At 46.1% G+C, this 18,162-nt stretch overlaps 1 long non-coding RNA gene across 1 annotated transcript; it reads right to left on the reverse strand.

The window, feature by feature from the left end:
• Positions 1 to 1,133: 1,133 nt before the first annotated feature.
• LOC128153824 (uncharacterized) lies at positions 1,134 to 17,948 on the reverse strand. The gene is made up of 5 exons (XR_008239112.1): positions 17,824 to 17,948; positions 10,690 to 10,769; positions 10,216 to 10,326; positions 7,287 to 7,488; positions 1,134 to 1,686 (listed from the first exon to the last, which is right to left on the reverse strand). It is a non-coding gene; the product is annotated as an uncharacterized LOC128153824 (long non-coding RNA).
• Between the last annotated feature and the right edge of the window lie 214 nt (positions 17,949 to 18,162).

Here is an 18,162-nt window from a genome sequence, read left to right on the forward strand (position 1 = left end):
TCAAGGGCAGGGCAGGTCTGTAGCTATAGGCATCCTTGGGTGGTGCATATATTTACCCCAATAACTACTCACATCGTTATCTACACTTTGTTATTTTGCTGTATGTAAAGTCTCACTTGGGAATAAAACAACCTGATTTGGTTAATTTTTAAGGCGTATTTTAAAAAATGCACTAAATAAAAGGGTTGAAGCAAAAATTTCAATTATTTACTGTAATGCAAATTGGGGTGAGCACCACCCCAGCATCAACCTGCTTCAGGCAAGTGAAAGTCAGTTCATGAAGAAAGAGAGGCCAGATTTATCATTTTGGTTGGCTGTGGTTGCCGGGGCAGGAGTGTCATTGCAGAAGCCTCTCATTTTGCTTTGTTTTGCTTTTAATTCAAGAAGACACAAGTCAAAAGAGAAACTTGCTGGTGAACAGGCAATGTAGTATTTAGATTGTCAACATGGGTGTAAGTAGCTGAGAAGGGAGGAAGCGGGAGTTGTTTGTAGATATTGTGCTCTGGAAATATGCAAAGAACCTTCAAAGGGACTGCGTGACCTGATAAAAGAGCATATTAAAACTGGGCAACATGTCAGGTTACGTGCACAATGTGTTAATCAGAAGCCTTCCACTCCTGGACTGTCGCAGCCGATACTGAAGAAGGGGGTGCCAACACACTTTAAAACAAAAGCAGCGGTCTGAAGATTATGCAGCCTTTACCACTTGGATCTGAAAAGAAATAGAGCCTGAAACCAAAAGATGTTGCTTACAGAAATACACAAACGAGTCCTCGGCACGTCCCCGTGCATGCACAGGGTTATGGGACAGAGCTCAGGGACGGTGTCCCTCCCTCTGGTGCTTGGCTTTTCAGCTGGAGAAACCCACAGGTCCATTCTGCATCTTGTGGAGAGCAAAAATGCTATTGATGAAAGCCCAACGTGCATGGTAGATACGTGGTCTGATGGCACCCAGGAGCACACTTCAGTCTGTAGGTATTTGACAAGATCTAAACTCCTGACTTGATCTAGAGGAAAAGGCATTTCCCAGCTCAATGCTCTCCAAAGCATGGCAACTGGGCTTGGGTGTAGTGCAGCTATCCAGTGTGATAGCCATGCCCCAGCCTAGAGAAAACCAGGAAACTACATCTGTGTCTTGGCAAAAAGAAGAGTTTTATTGCTCATAGTTTTAGGACAGAAATATTTGGGGTAATAAAAACAAAAAGAGGTTGGATGGGGTTTTTATTATTCCCCAAGCCAAATCGCCATAGGGGTTCCTGTCAGGGACTGGCTCAATATAGGACTAGCCATATTACAAGGAGGAAAATGCAGACCAGCCGGGTATTTCAAATTCCTTTCACAACTTACAGACTCAGAAAAGCCACTCAATTTTAGCAGATCAAGTCCTGAGGTCTCAAAAAAATTATGTCTTTGCCCAGGAGCAGAGCCCAAACCTACCATGTCTCAGGCGGAAAGCTGAGGTCGCTCTATGCCAGTCGGGGCAGAAGAGCTGCCCTCAGAGCTCTGCGCAGCACGGGATGCACAGCTTCACTCCTCCAGAACACAAGTTATTCCCGGGGGGCTACAGGGTGCACCCCAGAAATGCCTCACTCGGACCATGGACCGAGATGGAACTCATGGCTGGGACAAGGCATTCGGGATCCAGAGCCCGGAGCAAATGGCATGGTTCAGTCACATTTCCAGCACCTGCAGGACCCACAAAAGGATAATAGACACAATCAGTGGGAACTGCTTTTAGCCATAAGATTTCCACAGACCGTGCTTTTGCCTTCAAAAAATCTTTTTTGACTTACTTGGGTTTGGGTTAAGCTAATACTCTTCTTCCTTCAAGTCCCGAGCAGCTAATGAGGCTGTGTTCTGCTGCTTTTTTTTTCTCCTGTGCTCATCCTGCTGGTATCTCAGCCCCTACTCAGTTATATTGCAATAATACATACTGTAAGGCTTTCCTAACCCTCAGATTCCCTCAGGCAGATTTTGTAGAGTATCCATTTAAAACGATATTAATGAAACAACTTTTACTTAATTAAAGCCAATTATTGACTAACCCATATGCTCAGCAATGCTCACTTGCTGACCGGTATAAAATAATTGGATTTCCCATCTTACCACCTGACTCTGAGCAAGGATTTCAGATATTAGATAGCTTTCTGAAAATCAGCATGCTGTTAAACAGTAAGCAGCCAGACTTGTGGTGAGCCAGTAGCTCATGGCTGTTTGGGTGAGTTCTTACTGGGCACTTCAGTAGAGGTACTGGGGTCAGGTAGGGGCAGGTTCTTGCAGAGCCTAGAATTTAGGGCTGCAGTTTTTCTGCTTTATGGTACGTTTGCAGTAACTTCATTATGAAGCTTCTTAATGAACTTCAATAGAGCTGATTTTTGGTCTGAAGACGCGTTCATGGAGGACAAGAAGACCAGGAGGCAAGCAGACTGCAGGTTATTGTAGCAGGTAAGAGGCTGGGTTTTGGGGTTTGGTTTTTTTGTTTCTTTGTATTTTCCAGAAAGAATTTTTATGCCCGAAACTAGCAAATTCCAGGAGTTCCTTCTCATTTGCACCATGGACTTATTTTGGCTATTCATTTAATCTCATTTCTTCCCATGAACAAGACTCAAGCTATCCAAATGTCACATTTCAGCATTTCTGTTAAAAAAAAAAGAGAGTTTATATTTCTTGGGCTAGATTCACAAGACGCCCCTTCCCAACCAGCCCGAGGGACACCTCCCTCGCCTAGCCTGAGGGCTCAGCACCCATCCACACAGCCGTGCCTCAGATCCCGTCCCTGCCCGTTTCCAGAAGGGCTGTCAGGTAAAAGAGGACCCTTGCTCCCACCATTTTGTCGCAGCACCCTAAATCCTGTCATGAATCCGGCCCTTTGTTTCCACGGCTCGTGCCTGCAAAGAGATGAAACGTGCTCCAAGAAAACAAGTTACTCCGCAAGCAGAGGAACTAATGAAGCCCAGTTCCCCGTGGGTTTGCCTCTTGTAGTTGGATTCTCTGATGTCTGGAGCGGTGTGAACTCAGGCTAGAAGATGCCCCACACCCAGGGCTTTCCGAGCGGCTTTCTTCTCCCAGGTGCATTCTCCAGTGTCTCATTAAGGTTGAACACGTGCTGCAGGCTTGCCCTCTCTCATGCTGTTAGTAGGATTTGGTGTTACATCTGACTGCTTTATTTCTTCGTATCTTTTTAGACCGCATTTATCAACCACAGCTAAATGTGGTTAAGGCTGGCCAATGAGTTCAAGCGTCACTGGGTGGAAAGACAGGTGGTAGATGCACACACAAAACTGTGTGATTGCAAACATCTTTTTTGCTTTGGAAAACAGATTAAAAGTAAGTGTTCTATTTATAGGTGCCACAAACTTGTATTCCTGTTTCAGGCTCGCCCAAAACCAACTGGACGCAAATTTTCAGCTCAGTCCATGAATATAAGACTTCCTTAGCACGAACAAGCTCAAAGCATGCTCCTCTCCCTCCCTCCAGCCCCACCAGGGACTGCAGCTCAAGCAGGACATAAAGATGGATGTGCCCAGAGCCCCATCTCAGCACCAGAAAGTGCAAGAACACGTGGTAAAACACAACCATAGACTCAGGAGAGTAGAACAGATTAAGATAGTGAAGCAAAGATGTGTATGTGTGAGGGTGTTTGCACAAATCAGCTTGCATGCACATGGTAGATCAAAGCTGATACTCATCCGAACCCCTTATGCTGTAGATACTGCAAAGTCAACGTGGGTCTAGCCAGGTTCACGGTGCTCAGAGACGTTACTTGCAGCCTCATGAGAAACCAGCGCTGAATTGCAAAGCTGACTGAATCTTCTGGTGAGGAAATACAAGTGCACACAGCTTTCAGTGGCAGTCTCAGTTGTACTGGAGCGCTGTCTCTATGCTGGAGCAGAGTAACGTGGCTGATGTGTACGGCGTGCGCAGATCAGGAGAGAGCTCACTGTCGCAGGCGGCGATGGTGGGGTGTAGCCCTTCCACTGGGGAGGAAGGAATCACTATCAAAATCAATAGCTCTTCTTCTCAGGGAGGAGAATTACCTAAGCAGGGAGAAGTGGTTCCCTTGCAGCTGGTTGATTTTGGTAATCCATTATCAATGCTTGAGTTACAGGCCTGGCACTCTCAAAGGTCACGTTGGTATAAGAGCACATCAATTGTTTCCAAACATTTCACCCAGCAGCACCTTTGCCGCGGCCAGGGGAGTTAATATGGCAATTCTTGTTAGCCTTTGCCTGTGGTTTCTCTCTATCAAGGTCTCCAAGAAGCCTTCTTCAATCTGCCATGATAAAATCTTGATACAAGGGCAAATATCAAGACACACCCCATCCTTTTAGGGCTGCATTTCATCCCTGTCAGAGAGAAGAACCTGCTGAGCAGAATTTTGTCTTCGTTCCCACGCTGAGGTGTTCATTACTGAACAGTCTCAAAGGGAATCAATGGTACTGTAGACAGGAAACCTGAGAGAAAAAACTAAGGATGCAATCAAAAGGAAGGATGCTGAATTTGGATGAGGTCATGGTTTAGTTTAGGAGTTGTGGTACTGTTTAGATCCAGACTCAGCAGTCTTGACATCTAGTATTTATGTGGCTTTGAAGCAGATGGGTGAAGCTATCTTCCATCATTTACTCCCGTAAGACTTCCACCGCTTTGAATGTATCTCTCCAAAGAACATCTCAAATTTTCTGAGAATAGTTGTATCACAGCATGGAATAGCTCTGAACCAAAATCCCAAACCCAGATTCAACTTCAGACATGAGCCTGCAGCTCAAACCTATCTTTACTATTGGCCAGCCCCAAAGAGCCTGAGCTCTAAGAAAGGTTATCTGAAGTTTAGTTGAGAAAGAGATGATAGGACCTCAAAGAAGCTCGTGACTAATAAATAAATAAATGAAATCAGTCAGTAGTCTAAGTAACCCTTTAGAGTCAAGCCTGAAGCCACAGTGGGATACTAGAGGAGTTCCTTCACTATGTTTTATGGTAGTAAAAATTTGCCCTAAGCTGTAAGACTCAGGATAGGACAGAAAACATTTGCTTTTGTACCCACCATCACAACAAAATGTTCTCTTTTCAGGCACTTTCTCCTTTGCAAGCACAGGACAAGGCTCACTTTAGTACTCCAGCTACATGCAGGACAAGGGCTTCACCCAGGAAGGACACTAAAGAGAAGGTGATGACGTCTTCAAAGTGAGCAAGTGGTCCTCTGAGCCACCAGATAAATGAAGACTGCTCTCCAATGGATTTGTATTGCGTGACTGGAGTCTCTAATATCTAATTAACTGGAAGGAAAGCATTTGGGGCATTCAGAGCCCCTGCCGGGCGGATTTTTCAGGTGTCTCAAGGGCTAGGCTCAGACTGTAGTCCTTAGTGAGAAAGCATGCTTCTTGCAAGAATGTTTGCAAAGATAAAAATTACTCAAAAGCATATTTACAAAGTGCAAATTTTTGTGGCTAGCCTTCAACTCAGTCGGGGTGTGTGCACATTTCTCTGGCAGAGGGACCTTCTTCAGGGTGTGGGATTGAGTCCCTCGCCTTGTTCCAGCTGAAACAGGCAATGTGAAGGTCATGTCCTGGCGGAGAATTAATTTCAAAGTGAGGTTCAGCCAATTTATTTGAGAAGGCCACAGGCTGGCACCTGAGACCCTATTTGCACACAGTTGAAGATGCTGAACAGTGGAGATGCAATAATGACTTGCACCACTACAGAGCTCCCTGGACTTACTCTGTCTGTAGGGAACCCTGAAACTCTCTTGGCTTAAACTGCATCTCCCTACACCTCCTCCACAAATGTTTCCATTATGCTAGAAGCTATCTCACTCCCTCCTTAGCCAAGGAAGGCGAAGTCTGTGCAGTGCAGCGTCTTATGTTGGCATCATGAAGCTGGACATCAAGTAAAGGGCAAATCAGCCAGCACTGAACTAAACTGGGCACAGATGGTAGGCAAGGTCATCTGTGGGAGATGCTGAAGAACAGGCAAGACAGACTTTTAGCTGGATATGGTTTAGGCTTGATCCAGCTTCACAACGAAGGACGAACTTTCTGATGTTTCCATCAGAAACAGCATCATTTGCCAGAATGTTATTGAGTTACTAAGTTTTCCCTCTACAAAAGCTGTGGAAAATTCCACCTCCACCAGCATTTCATGCTTTATGCTGAACCCCTTTCCTTCACAAGAGCATTTGCTGCAGGAAGCGATGAGTGTACTCTGCCTATGGAATCCATATGGGATGGGGGGACAATCTGAAGAGAGACACCAACAAAGCCCCCTTTTTCCATGAAGAAATAGAGAACCTAGATGAGAGTAAATTCCAGCAAGCTATACAAGCCAGGAGGCCTGTCTCCATTTTACCAGAGGAGGTGGTCACTTTACCGATAGCTATGCTCAGAAATATGCTTTTATCAATAGCTGAATATACTCAAACCAGCATTTAAATGACTCACATTAGTGTCTCTATTGCCCCTGTACCATGTCATGAGGTCACCTATTGCACATGTTAATGACCCCTAGGGTGAGAGAGTGGTTTCTGGTGTCTAGCCCACACTCCTCTTTATTCAGTCCCTGTGCATGCCCCAGGTTTTCGCCCTTGTCACTTATTTTATTCTGAATCCAAACATGCCACACAATGCACTTGACCTTTGCCCTGGAGGGAACACACTTGGGATGAAGGAAGAATTCACTCTTTATTCCTTTCTAATTCTAGTTGTTACTATACCATCACGGACAAATCCCCACTTACACAATAGAAATCAAGTCGTCTGTTCTCGCTAGTTCTGGGACTTTCGACAAGGGTTCCTCCTCCTGCCACAGACGGTCCAGCTTTTGCCCGCATCCAGTTTTCACATCCTACATCTGTCCCGATTAACCCTTGTCATGACATGGCAGCAGCTGCAGAAGGGATGAGCGGGATGGGTTTTCTGCCCCTGACACCCTGCTTGTATATGACAAGAATCTGGCAGAGGCACGTAGCTGACTTGCATTGCATGCGTGGCACATTTCACAGCCCAGCACATGACTCCTTGCTTTTTTGGGACTTTTCCCTGGGACTGTGCATCTGCTGTGGATGTGTGGCCAGTGTAGGATGAGCTCTGGGCAGCAAACACGGCGTGAGGGACATCCAGCTTTCAAAATAGGCACCCATCTGCACAAGGCACCCATCTAGCCAAACTGTGTGGAGCCCTAAGGAGAAATGGCAGGTCCAGATTCTGCCAGCAAATGGCCATCACATCCTATTTCCTCAACAGTCCTGACTCCTCCTGCTTTAAATTATACACTTAACTGAGGAGCCACATTACCTGAGGTTTCCTTTCTGGGCGGAAGCTGATTCTGTCTCTCTAAGACATGAACCACCCTTGGAAGGTGCTCCCATTTTTCATAGTCTCTAGCAGGATCTCCAGGGTCCTTCATGCTCTTCTTTGGGTCATATGCTGAGATGCAGACTGGAAAAAGCCAGTCATTTCACTGAAGCCAGCAGAGGTCCTCCAGGATGATGCTCCTCTGAGAGAGTGAAGGCAATGGGCTAGATGATGATGCTTGATTAATTGGCTTAAACACCTGAAAACTGGCCCAGGAACTAAAGCCAAGCAGAATGTTTCAAGCTGGTTTTTCAATGGAGATGAGTTTCCCAGCATTTGAAATATAGAGCAAGATGTGGGGGGAAAGAAAAGAGATTTTCCTCACACCCTTGTTTAGTTTTCATCAGCTTTTAAAAGTGCACTGAAACCTTCAGGTTTCCTTAGTAGCGGGACCCCTCTCTCCCTGATTTCATGGACAGAGCTGGATTAGACCAGCTTTCGCACAACACACCTTGCTCTCAAATTAGTAGTAACTTGTATGGAGTCCACATATTGGTCCCATGATAGACTCGTATTTACTCACTGTGTGCTTCTTTGAAACCCACGTGGTTGGGACAGAAACCTGCTCTCAGAAATCTCAGCTGAACATATACAGAAGGCTGAAGTCAGGCTTGGCTCATCTTTCCAAGTCCCCAGTGTACCTTCAGACATTCGTCTGCTCTAGGTCATTTTTGTATTAGTGATTCCAATGGGTAACTGGACTTCCCATCTTCTTGTTATCTGTTTGTGTTGGTTTACCACCTTGAATTTGCACAAATGGGCTAAGACCTACCTGTACCAAGAGCATTGCAAATCCTGAGTGCTCAGATGACTCCTAGATCAAAGAGCATCTACCTAAATGCATAACAAAAAGCAGAAGATGGAAAAAAACTGATCTGAAAAAAGCTCAACCCATGGAGACCACACTCAGCTCGGTGAGCACAGTAACAGCACAGCCACTGTCACAGCTCCTGAGAAGGTATCCAAGCACAGAAGGGTTTGGGGAGGGTTTGCAAGAAGACAAGGAGGGAGCTGCTATGGAGATGTTTATAGGGAGCTTCTCCAGTCTGCTGGGACTCACTTATCTCCACACCAGATGGAGGGGTGGGTGGGAATGTCCCAAATATCAGCCCATACCTCGGGCCATTCCACCTGCACCAAACCAGCTGATGAAAAGCCTTGTGCACTCCCTGAATTCTTAGCTGTCCATCAACTACATGGGACACCCCAAGGGAGACTCGGTTGGAGGCAAAACACTTAACCCCCTGAAAGACCAGTCCCTATTTTCCCAGAGAACCAGAGAACAGCCTTCTTTGGCTACAAGCATTTATTCATCCTTTCTTTTTCTTTTTTTTTTTTCTTCCTGTTGTGTTAACAGAGCATCTAATGTGACTAAATAGGACAACCTGCTCTCCCATCCCCATGAAAAATAAATGATGTGCTTTCTCTCGACTACCTTCCCCCGCCTCCTGGCACTTTTCCCACCAGGCAACTCTTGGACCCGTCCTCCCTTGGGCAGACCTCATGGAGGGGCCTGGGAACCTCCCTCAACCACACCACAGCGGTGGGAGCCATTGGCTTGAGCCAGTGAAGCACGGTGGAGGCAGGAGTTTGGGGGAGTCAGAGGAGGGTGGGAAGAAGGACGAAGAGGGGGTGTGTGTATGTGGGGGTGGAATCTATGTGCAGAAAGCAGCCAAGTGGCAGCTTACCCTGTTAAATATTAATCATCTCTGCTTCTGCAATTTCGGCAATGCGTCTAGGCCCACCACTGCTGAATATTTCATTAACACCACTCACTTCCAACTGCACTTCTCCCACTTTTCTTTCTCCCATAGACCCCTCTCCCATCCCTGCCCCCCGCTCCTTCCCCTACCACTGCCAGTGCCAGCCATGGCCATGACGTCCATCCTCTAACCCCACATCTGTATCTCCCCAGTAGTGAGCACCAGCCCAGCCCTGCTCTGTCCTCAGCCCACCGATCACGTTGGCTGTGCAGGGAGAGAGCAGCGAGGCCGTTCGGGGGAGGAAGATCATCAACTCCACTGGGAGAAAAATATAAGTGCGCATCAACAAGTCCCGTGCTAAATAATACATGAGGCAGGTCAGGGCAGAAATGCTGACTCTGGGCTGGGAGCTTTTTAAACCACGTACTCTATGTTTCTTCATCACTGGCTTGCTCTGTGTGAGGACTTTGGGAGTGCAATCAAACGTGCTAGGGTGAGCTTTGTTGGGCCTGAGTAATTTTCACCTCAAGCTCCTAATTGCAGCTTCCTCCCGCCTGCTTCTAGCCACCGATGGAGAAGAGCCCACATGGAGTGCAGTGCATTGGGTGGCTGCGGCCAGCCAGGGCAGCGGCAGGACTGGGACTAGAGAAGGACCATGCAGGACGTACAAGGGTCTGCCAGGGAAACCACAGCAAGACAATGTGCTGGTGCTCTAATCCAGACTTGATGGCTCAGCGTGCGAGTTTACCCCTCTATTCTCCCCAGACATAGGTGCCTCTTATTGGCACCAGCTGCAAATCCCTGCCTCTCCCTGCTCCAAACTCTTCCATCCATTCTTTCCTGCTGTTGCACTCTTTCTCACTTCTCCATTCCCAAGCCTTACTCTTTTTCCTGCCTATCATTACATTACTTTTAAAACTTGAACCAAATCAGTGATTAGAAAGTTCAGGTTGACCTTTCAACATTGCACATTTGAACAATTACCTCCTCCCACTAATTCAGGTTTAAATGTTCATATGATCCCAATGTGATTATGAGGAGGTGGGGGAAACAAAACAGGCTAATCTGGGTTCAGACTACCTCTCCCCATGGCACATGCCAGCACCTGGCTCTCTGGTGGAGATTTCTTATGCTGATAGGGAAATCTGCAGCAGGTGTGGACTCACAGCCTCTTGCTCGAAGAAGAGATGGCCATGGTGGGATACCTCTGTCATCACTCAAACATCTCAATGTGAAGCATTGAAGTCTGAGCTGGTCCCTTCTCCTTCCTTGTCACCCTTTATAATGAATAGAGAGAAAAAAATTACTTGCAGCTCGTTACCTGTGCCAGTAAAGAGCTAGGCATCTAAGACAGGTTATGTCAGTCTCATTTCTCTCTGGTGGCCTGGGATGTCTAGCTTGGACTTAGACATCTGATTTTCAGATATCTCATGAGAGGTGATATAAACCACCCCAAGATCTAGCCTGGGTGAAAAGAGGCAAAAAAGAGCAGACAATTATTATATCTGAGGTAAGTGAAAGGCTCTCTGCCTGCCATTGCTTCTATGTGGTCTAAGATCAGCTGGAAACAAAGCTAAGTTAGCCCTGTGTTACATGTATGACATCATTGCTGATGCTATATGACAGAGTTAACTACTCACTTGGAGGAAGACACGCAGGCATCAGCCAGCATTAGTTGTTCCTCTTCCAGCTACAGAAAGTGCAAATCCCAGGCAGGGATCTGTCAAGAACAAAAAAATAAGATTTTTGATCAATAGCAGAGGGAATGCCTCAAGCCAATGGTACGCTTGGTGCAAGAGAGGGATTTCTATGCAAATCTCATTGGGGGATCAGGATATTCCTTTTGTGTAATATATTAAATAAAATGTGCACTAGAGAAGTCACTTGAAAATATTGAATGAGATAACTTCATCTGATTAACGTAGCATGCTTTCTTTCCCCCTTTTTATTAAAAATTCACAAGGCTTCCCATCCCTTATCTCAATTAAGCAACTTGTTTGTCAGGATTATTCGTTACGCATTTTCATAAACATTTGATGAATTATATGCAAACATCTCACTAATGTATTAACAAGACTGAGGTTTTAATTACACAACACTCAATGAAAGCGGGCTTAAGGCTCCTCCAGTGAAGTTAATTGTGCTTCCTTGTGTGTCTGTGCATTGCAACGGGAATTTTCCTCTGGGGGAAATCACATTACAGTCTGCAGTGGCAACATACCCGCCTAGGCTCTCTGCTAGCACCAGCTGGCCGAGCATCATTGAATTCAACCACTTCAAGGGCTTCACTAGCCTTTGCTAAAGGGCTGCAACTTCAGCTCAAACTTTGGTTGCAAGAAGGGGAGATACAATCAGTTTTACATCAGTTCTTATTCATTATTTGTCACATGGAGATGACATTTTTAAGGGACTTCCAATACAACAGGAGAAGGGTCCACCCCCTTGAACTTTTCAGTTTATGAGGACAAGGAAAGTTTCAGACCATCAGCTGTCCTGATCTGCTACATAGTCAGTGTAGAGATTCAGGCACAACACCAAAGGTCACTACCTTCTGCAGATGGTCAGACTTCGGCCCCCAAGTCCTCCCTCTTGACTATTGTTGTGGGATATTTTGATGTTAGGATAACTCACAACCTGCCTGAACCGAGCTACTGTTGTGAGTGTCTGAGCATTCCACAGCAAGCCTGGCTGAAGTTCACAGCCAGGCAGGCAAAGAAAAAGTGGCTGTCCAGGTCCGACATGCCAAGAAGTGAACAAGAGAATCCAGGTCATGGGACAACAGATTGACCATGGCATCACAGTTCATGTCCCTTAGAGTGTCCAGACCTGGTGCTGATGCTATATTATTCCTTACTTTGCCCCTCCGTACACTGAGATTGATTGAAGAACTGTGAATGGAAACCTGGACCTGTTCAAGTCAGTGTCAGCTGCTGCCTTAAAACTATGTTGAGCTCAACTGCTTTGAGCCCACTCTAACCCTGATTTTCTTCATTTTTTTTGAGACTTGATGACTAGCACCTTCCACAGCTCCCCAGCAAGGGACAAATATTGTCATCTCCAGGGTTTCCTCTGTCCTACATCTGCCGCCAGAATTAGGTGAACCTGCCGTTCCTGAGATGGGTCTAAGAGCTGTTCCTGCTCACTGAGACTGTGAAAGGTTAGAGGCACGATAACTCCATCCTCTCCCTCAGTCCGCGTTACCACTGCCTGATACGGCATCTGCTCCGTGTTACCGGACAAGGAGAGGCTGAACTGTGCACTGTCCTCCTGTTACCACTGCAGCTTCATCCATCTACGGTCTTTCACAGCGCAGGTCAGGGCTCGTGATCTTTCTGCTGAGGCAGGATTTGTCCCCATCCCTTCCTCCTGGCATAGACAAGAAAAGTATAGGGACATCTGCATGGAGGACCTATGTTGCTGTACAACCACGGAGTCCCAGATCGCTGTAAATCCCTCACTCCTTGGTGTTGTTGAAAGCATCGTGGAGGTGCCCAGAGCAATAACTCACCAACATTCAGGTCCCAGCTCGTTCAGCACAGGCAAAGAGCATTTGGTTCAAGCCAAAGTATTGTCAGAGGTTAAGGAACCCACAGTTATTGCTCCAAACCTCGGTCAGTCTGGGACAGAGTGGGGAGCCAGGCTCTTGGTCATAGGTAGGCTTTGGAAGGTTTGACAGACCTTGTGTCAAGGAGTGATCACCATGTCACCTGCTATAATAGACATCAAGCTCTTACTTTACATTTTCCCTTATAGATGGTAACTTGAGCGAGGAGGAAGAAGGGGAGGATGCTTGGAAGGAAAAGAGGCCATGGAGCAACCCAGGTCTGAGCGATGACTGGAGGGTTCCCTGACACATGCTCAGAAGAGAGGACTTCCCCCTTAGCTCCCGTCTTAGTCAAACTCTCCTTTCCTTAGCCCAGCCTTAAGACAAACTCCTGCACAAACCTTTCCTTGCTTTGTGTCACCTCCTCCCTGTGTTTGGGCAGCACTTCTTGCTTCGATGGATGTCTCTAAATAGCTCATCATTGCCTACGCTGCAGCTATTCATTAGAGGTTCTGATATCTATTCAGCTCTCTGCTGCAATCTGGGCTCCTAGAAAACCTCAGCGCTGAGGTTTTCTTTCTAAAAAACCCAAGTCAAAACCAAAACATTTTTGCAAAATCATTTGATTTTGATTTCCACTGGGTTTAGAATATTTAACTTCCTAAAAATAATTTAGAAATCTCTGAAAGTCCACTTGGAAATTAAATACTAACTTTGGTCTAATACTTGTGACAGCGTTATTTGTTCAATATAATTTCTTTATGTTTGTGTTGGACCACTGCACACTCATTACTCATTAGTACTAATGACATATCATGACATCTTATGATATGATAGGATGGTCAATTATATTATTTCTTCTATTTTTAACATTACTTTAAAGATTCTGATTTTATTTTCTGTTCTTTTCATTTTGCAAATTGGAACATTTGCAGTGTTTGATATCCTTATTTTAGCCAGGCAACAATTTCAGACGTTTTTTCTAAAATCAGTTGCTACCCTAATTAGTACTGAGCCCTTATCTCCTTCTCTCTTTCAGAAGTATTAAAACATCAAACTGTTTCATTAGTCCAGTGAATGTTACTGCCTTTGATTAATAAAATAAAGTGAGCATGTAATGCTAATTAGAGTATTAGCCATTCATTATTGTGTCATTTATTTTGTGACACATAAGCAATCACAGGTCTTACAGGACTTGTTCTAGACACCACTCATTTCTCCTGCAGATTTGTCACGACAGCACATGCATTCAATTCAATTAGAACACTAAACTGAAGGAGCAAAATTTTAATGGTGCTTTAGACAAAATTAAAACCAAACAAATTGTTTCAAGACTTGTATTCCATGACAAGGAATTCCCCTTTCCAAGTACAGCAAAACCAAGTTTTGAAATGCCTGAATTTCCCCACAAAAGGGTATTGAGTTTTAACCGTTTTCCCATCGTAAAGACTCCTTCGAAAGTCCCCATCCCTCCGACAGCTGGGAGCACGAGACAGAGAGGGGCAAAATCGGTCCCTCTGTCTCCCGCGCCCCTGCCTGCTCCCTCGGCCGCCTGGGCACCGGGGCTCGTCGCTCCCTACCGAGGGCGACAGCTTCTGTCTAGGCACGAGCTGGTTTTTTTCTTTCCCACTCCCAAAGTATATCCGTGGTAGCCAGTGAATACAAATCAAAGCGGTAACGTTAATATTCGCATTACATTTAAATCTAATGGGCTTTTTTAATATTCAGAATCAAAGGCACTTCACCACCGGTAGATTTTTTATACTTTTTTTTTTTTTTAAAAAAAAAGGAGCCCTGCATTTCATTCCACTCTTCTTCCTCCTCTATTTTTTTTTTTTAATTTTATTTTTTTTATTTTAAGCCAGGCTAAACCACCAGGGAAGGGCCATGCCTATAAACAGATGCCACTCACAGAGGGTCTGGGAGGCCTTCACATCATTAGATGATGGTGAACTTTGAACTTGTGATTTGGAGGCTGTGTTTGCCAGAGAGGAGGAGGAGGAGGCGGCAGCAGGGATGAGGCCGGGGTGGAGGGAGCTTGACGGGGCCTCTCTGGTGAATTGCTGGCCTACCCAGCACAGGAACGCTCAGGACTTCAAATCGGCTCCAGTCACTTTGAAGCTCCTCTCTCTTAATCTCTCTCTCTTTCTCTCCCTCCCTCTCTCTCTCTCCATCTTTTTCCCCCCTTGCATCTATGAATCATTCATGTCTTTTTTTTTTTTCCCCTCAGAGGTTCCTTTAGAAAAAAAAAAAAAAAAGAAAAAGAAAAAGAAGAAAAAAGGGAGAAAAAAAAATACACACACACTCACACAAAGCCCTGCCTGTGTTTATGTTCTTATTGCTCTGTGTAGCTTATTATCACCAATGTTGAACAAATTACTTACATGATGTTTGCAATGTGCTGCCATCCCTCAGAGCAATGCTCATGATGGGGCTGACTATTTTGTTTTAAATGTTAATGTACAGTGGGGCACCATGTTCAATGTAAATACACCGCAAATAGTATTTACGCGGCACACGGAAAGAAGCCTGGCCCCAGCGCTGGAGCTGCCAAATGCAAAGATGAATTTGCACACGCGTTTGCCAAAGCCAAGGAGCCAGAGACTAGTGTGTACACAGCGACCACGGTCGGGTGGGAGAAGTGCTTTTTGCTTTATGTAGGTACGTACGTACCTGCGGGAACAGTTTGATAACCTTCGGGAAAGTACATGAGTTTCAGTGCAAGCACTCAAACGATAAAATACCTAGTCCTGAAAAATCAGATACTTAGACTTTCAGAACATATCTATGCTCCCGAACACATCCAGGAAGGGCTTGGTCCCACGTTTGTGGTTGCATCCACGTTCACTCTTGGTCTTTGCTGAAGAGAATGGTTGAACCTGCCCTGGGCCACCCCAGGTGCTGCTTGGATCTCATCTTGGACAGCACCAGCACACGAGTCCAAACCAGGCCAGTAAGCGTGCTAACTCGTGTGCAGTCTGACGTTGTGTACAAACTGGAAACAAGCGAGAATCCACCACGTCTTCACCAGGACAACGGTCCTCAAGCCCATCCTATGGGAGTTGCAGCCCCTGATAGCCAAGAGGAGCCCGGGACTGGCTCTTGCACTGAGGTTGGGGTCAAGCAGAAGGGGAAAGGAGAAAAAGCAAAGGCCATTTGCAGTGGGACATTCACAGGGAGGGATGGAGACACCATGGTTCCCACAGGAGGAAGAGGGGTCAGTAGATGGGATCGGGGGACCGATCACCTTTGAGTAGGTGAGCAGTGGTGTTACTATAGCAGCGGGGAGCCTAAATGGACCAGCATCAGTTCTCAGAAGGATCCCTTGGGTCTTGGCCACTCCAGCATCTGTTGATTTCATTTGCCACCTCTCGTGGTTGCAACCAACCTGTTCGTAACAAAAGGCACCAACGCTCCCACCACAGCAAGCCTGAGCTTGGGAGCTCACAGAGCTGCAGCAGAGGCAGACCTGCTCAGCAGCTGCTGCTCACCACCCTGAAGAATACAAAAATATCGGATCTACTGGAAATAGCTTGCTTTCAGAAAGCCCACTGCCTGGCTGAATTCATCAAATTAAATGCGACTGCTCATCACCACCCTACAAGACTTGTTCAAACCCCCATATGTTGTTCACATCTCTCACACTCCCCCTCTCTGCAATCTTGCACGTCTAATCCTTGACTTGCAAGAGACTGCTAATGCAACATTATGTTTGATTCCTGCAGCACACCTCAAGTCCTCAAAGCAAAAGGACACCCCAGGGGGACTCCCTCTCATTTGGCAGCAGGGGAACTGAGGCATGAGGGGTGGATGGGGGTTGCTCTACACCACCCAGCTGGCTAGTAGGGATGGGAAGAGAGGCAGCTCTGGAGCCTGGTATTGTGCTTCACCTTGTTGTGACGTTAGGAATAGGGGCTTCACTGCATTTGGAAGAAAATTCAATGAGGATACTCAGCTTTTCTTAGCTCCTGGAAGGCCTAAGTAGATTAATGTGGAGTTAATGCCATTAGATGGGGATTTTAAAATGCAGGGGGCTTTGTTCAACACTTGTTTCCCCCTGACACCTGGACTTGGCAGCAATTAGGTCCTGATGCACTTAAGCATCCAGCTAACTTCAAGATTTCAGCCTCTGAAGCTCAGGAAGCTTTGTAGATATTTGCTTAATGATGTCTCTGAAGGGAGAAAGAGCATTTGCTGTCACCATGTGCCTCCCAGTCACTTCTGGGATCCCCAAGAGCTGGTTGGTGCAATCCCATTTCTAGACTGAAGCCCAGTCTAGGTTAAGTGGTTTATCCATCTTGACACAGGGAATCCCTGGGTGGGCTGAAACTGGAACCTGCATCCCCTTCTCCGAGCACACCTCTTGGTCATATTTCTAGACCACATCCTGGGAGATGCCAGAAGAGGCCACACAATTATACATGAAGGAGACTCTTTCAGCCCTCCTGCAAACCTCACCAAAGGCTATGATTTTTGAGTAACGCAGTTTGCCCAGCCCAAGCAGGGACTCCTGTGTTCCCACCCTCTGTTCAGACCTCAAAAGCAAAATCTTTCCCCAGCCCAGCAGAGCCAGCACCATACACAGAGGTTTTATTAGATGAGATATATGACCTATTTAATATGTAAAAAATAAACAGTTTTGGTATTAATAATAAATATTTAGGGCTCATTCCAGCTGTTCTTGTGTAGCTCTGCAATATACTGTTAACCATTGATTTTGTTTCCCAGGAAAATATTTCTACTGATGCAATGCTTTGTACATCCTCTATGTCTTTATTCTGTCTCTTTTTTTTTTTTTTTTTACGTATAACCTAATAAATTTTCTAAGAAGTTTAGGGCAATAAGTGTTATCAGGAAAAAATATGAAAGGCCATCCACCTCACGTTCCAGGTGTGCGTGCGTGTTTTTTCTCCAACTCTGTGGCTGATTTAAACCCTGAATCCCAAGTACAAGATCCAGCCTTACCAGCCAACACAGCCCAGAGAAGCCGATATGGGGATGTAAGGGGGTGATTCGGCTGGCAGCAGATTTAATTAAACCAAAGGCAGTGCTTTCCCACACCACAAGCATGCTGGCTGGGGAACTCTGTCATGGGATGTGAAGAAGTCACGAGTAGAGAGGGGACACACGTGTTTGGGGCAGAGACCTGTAATGTCCCAAGCAAACCTGCTGGCACGGGACACCCTAAACTGTCTGTTGCTGGAAGCTAGGAAAACATCAGAAGGATTACCTCTAAATACACGCTTTTCTTTTACTCTTCTCTACGTAACTGCGACCTGTAGCAGGCACGGGGAGATGTACGTGGGGATGCGCACAGCAGGGACGTAGCAGGAGAGGGGACAGGCGACTTACTCTGCCTGGGGACAAGCAAGGAGAGCTTCGCTGAGCAGATGGGGGCTGGCCTGTGCTTCTGGACCAGGGAATAGCTCCTGTCCTGTGCAGGTGAGGCTTTGAGATGAGATGAGGAGGCTCCTGGAGACATGGGACAGAGTCGTTTTAAGTAAACTCTGAGCCTGCACTAGCGATGGGCATGTCCCCAGTCTCGCCAGTGCTGTCTCCAGCCTGCAAG

This window comes from Harpia harpyja, chromosome 18, assembly GCF_026419915.1.
Source record: "Harpia harpyja isolate bHarHar1 chromosome 18, bHarHar1 primary haplotype, whole genome shotgun sequence".
In the NCBI taxonomy this organism is placed as follows: Eukaryota; Metazoa; Chordata; class Aves; order Accipitriformes; family Accipitridae; genus Harpia; species Harpia harpyja.